The sequence below is a fragment of the Chenopodium album genome, chromosome 26, assembly GCF_948465745.1.
Source record: "Chenopodium album chromosome 26, dcCheAlbu1.1, whole genome shotgun sequence".
Classification (NCBI taxonomy): Eukaryota; Viridiplantae; Streptophyta; class Magnoliopsida; order Caryophyllales; family Amaranthaceae; genus Chenopodium; species Chenopodium album.
In genome coordinates, this window is record NC_137859.1 from 20,241,610 (window position 1) to 20,249,448 (window position 7,839).

At 40.3% G+C, this 7,839-nt stretch overlaps 1 non-coding gene across 1 annotated transcript; it reads right to left on the reverse strand.

Annotated features, from left to right (window-relative positions):
* Positions 1–5,683: 5,683 nt before the first annotated feature.
* On the reverse strand, positions 5,684–5,789 carry LOC145618809 (small nucleolar RNA R71). Its single transcript, XR_014108049.1, has one exon. It is a non-coding gene; the product is annotated as a small nucleolar RNA R71 (small nucleolar RNA).
* Positions 5,790–7,839: the final 2,050 nt, after the last annotated feature.

Consider the following 7,839-nt stretch of genomic DNA (forward strand, 5'->3'; position numbering starts at 1 on the left):
ACAGGACACTTCCTGATTCGCCACAGGAGGCAGCCGTTCTGAAAAAGCGAGCCGCAAGCTTCGAGTTGAGAAATGGAGAGCTCTTCAAAGCGGGGTTTCTTAAGCCTCTTTTGAAGTGTGTAACCCCCGAAAAGGGGAAGGAAGTTCTCGAAGACTTGCACTCAGGGTTCTGCGCCTCCCATATAGGCGGCAGATCTCTAGCCGTCAGAGCCAGACGACATTATTTTTGGCCCACTCTAGAGGCAGACGCCAAGGAATTGGTGAGAAAATGTGACAAGTGCTAGAAATTTGGCAAACTTATTCACCGTCCGGCTACTGATCTAACGGCCATCCACAGCCCAATCCCATTTGCAAAATGGGGCATGGACATTTTGGGTCCTTACACGCCTGCCCCAGGCGGAAAACGTTACATCTTGGTGGTTGTGGATTATTTTACCAAGTGGGTAGAGGCTGAGGCGGTAAAGAACATCAAGACATCAGACGTCATCTCCTTAATCTGGAAGAATATTATCACCCGGTATGGGGTTCCTATGTCTATGGTGTTTGATAATGGTCCTCAGTTTGAGACGCCTCAGCTTAAGACTTGGTTGGGAGATCAGGGGATCTCAAGTTATTTTGCATCAGTTGGCCGACCCCAAGCAAACGGCCAAGTTGAAGCCTTCAACAAACTGATCTCAGACGGTATAAAGAAGAAAATTGAAAGAGCCGGTGGCTTATGTGCTGAAGAATTAATTCATGTCCTATGGGCCATCCGGACAACTGCAAAGGGGGCAACCGGTGAAACCCCATTTCTCATGGTTTACGGTGGTGAAGCCGTCTTGCCCATCGAGCACTATGAGCCGACTCTCAGAGTCATGCTATATGATGAAGAGGCAAACTGGGAGGCAATGCGCCTAGCATTGGACTCACTTCCAGAGCGCAGGGGCAATGCCGCCTTGCGTCATGAGATTTACCGTCTGAGAATGACAAGAGCCTACAACAAGAGAGTAAACCGGCGCCCTTTGAAAGTGGACGACCTAGTGTTACAGAAAATGGAGGCAACCGGTAGGGCCAATGAGCTTGGAAAGCTAACCCCTAATTGGGAAGGCCCCTACCGGATTTATGAAGAAGTAAGAGACGGCACCTACCGCCTGGAAACCCCAGATGGCAGGCGCCTACCTAGAACTTGGAACGTAGATAATTTGAAAAAATACTACTTCTGAGATTTTGTAATAATTTTTGTAAACAAGAAGTACATTAATGAGAAATTGCTTTTTGTTCGCTTTTGATTATTTTATACCCCGCCTGAATTCCAGACGGGTTACATGTTTGTTTCTCTAAGTTTGATACTTGGAAATTGAATTAACGTCTGATCGACGAGAGACCAATGGCCAGATAATTAAGCTAAGCACAAAAACTCTTGGTAGCTATACAACCGGTCTCAAACAAGACCAGAGGTCAATGGACAGACGACTGATTTTCCCATAAATTCGCCTGTCCCTACATGGACTAAGGCGTCCAGCGATACCCCACCGGGTGCAATCGTCGCAGAGAGTAGCCAACTTGCTTACTCTACGTACCAATGCAGGCGGCCACGATTGGACGGCTGAATAAGCCATTCATAGCCGTCTGCCCGAACAACTTAAAGAATGATTAAGGTTGGGAACCCGGATGTCCACGGACTTCAGTCGGCGACCGAATGCTATTGTTACTTAGCGTTTTTTGCATTTAAATTGTGCACATCCTCGTTTGGGGCAAAAGAGCTGTGCAATGGCTATACAATCTCTACTTAGACGGTCAACCCCGTCTAGCTAGTGACTGAAACGCCTGTTAATGTACGGCTAGTGCCGTTTGCATTGTCCGAGCCATTGTGTCCTGGACAGACGCGCAAATGGTCGGAATCCAAGCATGAGGGTGGTCCCAACACCCTGAGACGGCACTACCAGTCCTAGACTCAGCCGTCCCTGGTGAACGGCTGGATTCTACCCTAGGTTGTGCCGTGTGTGTTGGAGATGAATCCATTTATTGCAAGGAATATATACAAGCGGTAAAATGAAAAAAGAGCCGAGAAAGTCAGAGACGGTACCTTTAGATTTGAGATCTGAAGGTAGACGGGTCCGCCTGTGTTGGTGCGACTGAGTTTCTTCGAACTTGCGTCTGACTCAAACGGATGACTTCTGATTCTCTCTTTCAAGATTCTCTCTAAGTTTACTCTGAAATTTTTTGTGAAACGTACCAAAAATATGAGGGTAAACGGCTATATAAAGAGGGTAAATGAAGGGGTATTCCCGTAATTTACTCAGAAGTTGAATTGTAAAATTTTGGCGGTAAAAATTACCACCACTCAAAGAGTGGCACGTGTCACATATGCCACGTGGCGTGCCACGTCACACCTGTGAGGGGCAAATGTTTAGGGTAATTTTACCCCGCCATGTGGCCCAATCAGAGGGCGACACGTGTCAGCCCGGGGATGGTCCAAAATGGACCTATCCCTGTTTGACACGTGTCATCCCAGATATTTGGGGGGAAAAGTCGGCCTTCAGGCCCAAATCCCGAGAAAGCCGCAATGCGGCGCAACCCATCACTGATTAGGGTTCTGTCACCTAATCAGGGGCACAAATCCCAAGGACCCTATAAATAGGGGGATTCCCCTCTTTTGGAGGATACGTTTTTCCATTTATTAAAAACTGTCCCTTTGATAGAGACAACTGAGCTAGAAAATTTAGCAGATCCCCACGTAAATTTCCGCACCTTTTTTTTCTCTCCTTTCAAGTTAACTTGATCGTCGGAGGCGGAGCACCAACCAACAGGTGTCTCCGTTTGTCTTGCAGGTACAGGCCGCTCCGGACCAGTCTTCGAGCTGTAACTCTCCCGAGGGACAAAAACACCCAAAACAGGTGTAGCAAGGCAGATTGACTTTGATCACAGCTTAAGTCAAAGTTTGCAGGTATTTTTTCCAAAGTAATGCAATATTATGATTCTGAAGTATGTTTCAAGAGTTCCGCTTAACCTCACGAGAAAAAATCCCTTATGTTTGTTGTTCAATTATCTATTTATTTATATATTATTTATTTAGCTTAACCCTTTTGTTGATGTATTTTATTTATTTATGTATATTTGTTTATTTCCATTGTGTACTCCATGTGTTTGGAATTACAACCTTGATGGTTTTGTATGCATTTTGCGGTATGAATAAGTGTTGATCCATAAGGGGAATTGAATCATTGTCAGCTCTGTTAGAGTATTTTAGTTAAAGCTCAAAGATAAGACTTTCGTGACTCAAATTGTATTTGTTTTAAGCATCTTCAAAACATAGTCTGTAAACTTGCAATACTCTTTATACAGCAAAAGGGGAAAGGGTTAAGAAAGTGTGTGGGCTGAGAGGGCTGAGTTCTTGGGCCTATTTGTTACTTGTTTTTTCATTTTGAACCTGATGATGCATTTTTATTTTATGAACTTGAGAAGTGTAGCAAAGATACCGTGGGGAATCAGTTTCTTCTCGGACAGGATGGCGTAGCCTTTGAGTGCAGTGATGTTTTAGAGCAGTGTTGCTGATGAGTGACATTTATGGCACTCATTTGATCCCTTTTTGGATAAATATCATTTCATTTTGTAGATCTTTTCCTTAGTTTTCCTTAGTTTTGCTCTTTATTTTTTTACTTTGTGCTTTTCGTAGTTAGTTTCTTTATTTTGCATTTTCTTGTTTATTCGTTGCTTTTCTCTATTATTTGTTTGTTTTCATTTGTTTTCAGGTTATGATCAAGCATCCAAAGATTTCCGAGCTTCCCTTCTAAATTTATCGTCACATCGGATGCCTTGTGCTAGCATTTTGAGCTTCAAGATTGGAGGAACTTGAAGAGCAAGTCTAAAGACCGGTGCACGCATACGGTGGGGGCATTATCTATGCCACAAACCCACCAAAATGCTCATTTACTTGCTGCCTACTTTGATGTTCATCACCATCACCAAGTCGTGCACACAAGGAAGATCAAGATCGAAGAAGGGCAGGAGGACACCCTCTTAGGTGCGGGGGCACAGGGGGTTGGTGCGGCGCGTACGACCGCACAGGTGGCGCGTGCTGGCGCACCTGCCTGGGTGTTTGCCCCCACCCTTTCCCGTGCACCTACTCTTCTTTCCTATGTGCGGCCGCATCTCCGTGGGTCTATTTTCGGACGTCATAACCGACATCTCTTTAGTTAGTTTTACTGTATATAGTTTTCCTTCTATTTTTAGAGAGAGGAGAATTAGAATAGATTAGAATTAGTTTAGATTGAATTTTGGGTAGAGAGAGAAAAACACTTGTTCTTAGATTTTTAGAGAGAGAAACTTTGGATTTGATGATTGATGATTGAAGATTGCTACATTTTGGTTTGATTTCTATCAAGTTTGTAAGAATTCTTTACTCTTTAATACAATCTTCTGTTTGATTTCATTTGTTTTGTTGTTTGATTTAGTTTGTTGATAGTTTGATTTCAATTTATGAATATGAATTTGTTGATTAGTTTAGCCTTGATTTTGATGTTCTTAATGGATTGTGAGTAGTTTGATTGCTAGGGTAATGGTGAAGCATGTATTAGTAATGAATTGAAGTTAATTTGGGGAAATTGATTGAGTTGATAATGTGATTAAATTGGTTGATTGATTTTGTGCATGTGTGTGTTTGATTTAGGCTTGATCACCCTAGTTATTCACACTAGATTGCATTGTAAATTCACATTGATATAGACCATTGATTTGTGGCTTGCATTTACACGATTGAGGTATCTTGTGACGTTTCCTAGCTAGAGTTTATCATAGTTGGCGCTAGTTAGACCTCTAATAGAATAGCTTGATATGCTCTTTTGGTTGCAATATTGATTTTCCCTCACATTGCTTGACTTAATTGATTGACTTCCCAAATTAGTTGATTTCATTATGAATGCCCTAGTGTTTATTATCCTTGATTTCTACAAGTTTATTTGTTGTGATTAGCTTTAGTTTTAGCTTTACAACCCCACCTTCGTTTTCAGGATAGCTTAACGCAAGACAATAGACCATCACTCACTATTCCTTTGGGTTCGACCCTTGACTTGCTACTATACTTGTATAGGGGTTGGTTGAGTGTATAAATTTTGTTTGACCGGTTGGGGAGGGTAGTCCAATGACCTAACATTTCGTCATCGATCAAAATGGCGCCGTTGCCGGGGAATGGTGTCTTGATTGTGTATTGTTGTTGAGTCTATTCCATCTATTTGAAAATACAAAAAGATTTTCTTTTAGGCTACATTTGTAGCCGTGCTACTAAAAATTTTTGTTTGAGAATTGTGTGTGCAAGTGAACATGGGAGAAGCTCAAAGATTGACATTGAAGGAGTTAGGCACTCCGGGAGCTTACAAGTATGAGAGTGGAATTGTTCCATTGATGGTTCCGAATCATGATTTTGAAATTAAACCGGCTATGATTACTTTGGTCGAGAGGAAGCAATATGGAGGTACAAAGAGTGAAAATCCTCTCAATCATCTCAAAGATTTTGAGAAGTATTGCAATACTATTGTGGTAACCGGAGTTGCTCAAGAGTACATAAGACTCAAGTTGTTTCCCTTCTCTCTTATTGGAAGAGCTCTAGAGTGGTTGGACAAAGAAGTCAAATCACGGTCCTTAAGAACATGGGATGAGGTTACAAAGGCTTTCTTATTTCGCTTTTTCCCACAAAAGAAGACGGCGGAATCAAGAACTTTGATCCAAAATTTCAAGCAAGGGCCTAGTGAGAGTCTCTATGAAGCATGGGAGAGATACAAGGAGTATCAAAAAGAGTGTCCACACCATGGGATTCCTACCTATCAAATTATACAAATCTTCTATGGTGGGTTGAGTTCTCATGGAAGATCAAGCTTAGATGCCGAAGCCGGAGGCCCAATAATGAACAAAACGAAAGAAGAAGTGGTGGATGCAATAGATGAAGTGGTGCGACATTTTATGAATTGGCAAGAAGTGGAGAAAGAGCCAATTAGCAAGGGGTGCTCAATCGAACAACTTAATGCCATTAATGATTTGACTACTTTAATTGCGGATTTAGGGAAAGAGGTTGTATCACTCAAAGCAAAGCTTGATAAGCCACCTTCACAAGCTCCGATTATTCCCTCCCAAATTAAGGGGAGAGGTACACTTTCTTACCCTAACTCTAATTCTTCTTCTTGTTGCATGGTTAGAGAATGTTGGCATTGTGATTTATGTGGAATGAATGACCATGATGCTTCTATGTGCCCCAATGTTCCTTGTGATGAATGTGATGGAATTGAAGTTGAGCATGTGAATTATGTTAAAGATCATGAATGTGAACCTAGAACTGATGTTCAAAAAAATGTTGGAAATAGGAATTATCATAATCATGTCAACTATGATAATTATAACCAAAGTGGAAGTTGTAGAAATCATGGAGTCCAAGGGATTCATGGTAGCTACAATAACCATGGTTATAATGGTCAAAGTCATGGCCGAGGACATGGGGATCATAACCAAAGTTGTGGTAACCATAGTCAACAAAGTGGCCAAAATCAAGCCAGGGGTAATTGGAATAATCAAAGTAGGGTATATTTTCAAGCAAATTTTCAAAGAGGTTCCCCAATTGGTTTAGTTCCAAATACTCAAGGTTTAAGCGATGAATCCTATGGTCAACCATTTTCTTCTAGGAATTTCTTGGAAGGAATTATTGAGAAACAAGCCAAGATGCTAAAAACTTACATGGCTTTGAATGATGAGAAGTTCAATCACATGTTGACTTATAATAAAGACTTAGGTAATAAACTCTCTCAATTGGCTAATGTGTTTAAGAAATTTGCGGATTCTTCTTCTTTGACTTCACCTAGCTTAGATTCTAAGAACCCTATGGATGCTATTTGTAGGGAATATTTCAAGCATTATGATAACCCCAAAATTGAACCCCACTGTGATCATACACTAAAGTATGGTGGCGTTCCAAAGGGAAAGACAAAGAGCAAAAAGAGTCGCCAACAAGTTTTAGGAACTTGTAAACCCAAAAGACAATCCTAAAGGACCATCAACTACTCCATAAGGTCTTGAACCAAACAGGGTCCGGGGATGAGGGTACGAATCCAATCTACAAAAGAAAGGACCCGCCCTATAAAATAGGCCTCTACTTTGTTCTGCTCGTATTCATGTGCGCTTTTCGAATAACATACAAACATTATATTAATCCTAACCTGTTTATCTATGTTGGTTGAATATTAATGCACAAACAAGACTATTATTGGTGATCACTTGTATTAAAATCACATTAGCCTAAACCAAATTATTAATTATCTTATTAAGCGTGATTTCAAGTACAAATTCCCTTTAACAATCATAAAAGGTGTGATCAAGCAATAACAATAAAGAAATATATCAAGCAACATAATAATAAATGATAAATAATAATAACGATGATAATAGCATGATAAGGCATAATAAAGCTTGATAATAATAGCAAGATCCTAGGCATGATACTAACAAGATTAATAATCAATTCTAGCATGTCACTAAACAATAAAGATCAAAGCTTTAACCTAACATGGTACTAACATGATACCATAATATTAGAAATAAGCAAAGGCACCCTAAGCATGATTCTAGAAAGCATAAAATAACATCCTAACATGATACTAGAAAGCATTAAAAGCATCCTAACATGATACTAGGAATTATACACAATAATAAGCATGCAATCTAAATTGTGAAAGAAATAGGGAGTAAGCTAATCTACTTACTTTGAAGCCTCGTACCTCTTTCTAATAACAAAATACACAAGTTAGTAAACTTCAATGAAAATAATAAAGAACAATTAAAGAATTAAATTGAAATCAAATTAAATAAAGTTTAGACTAG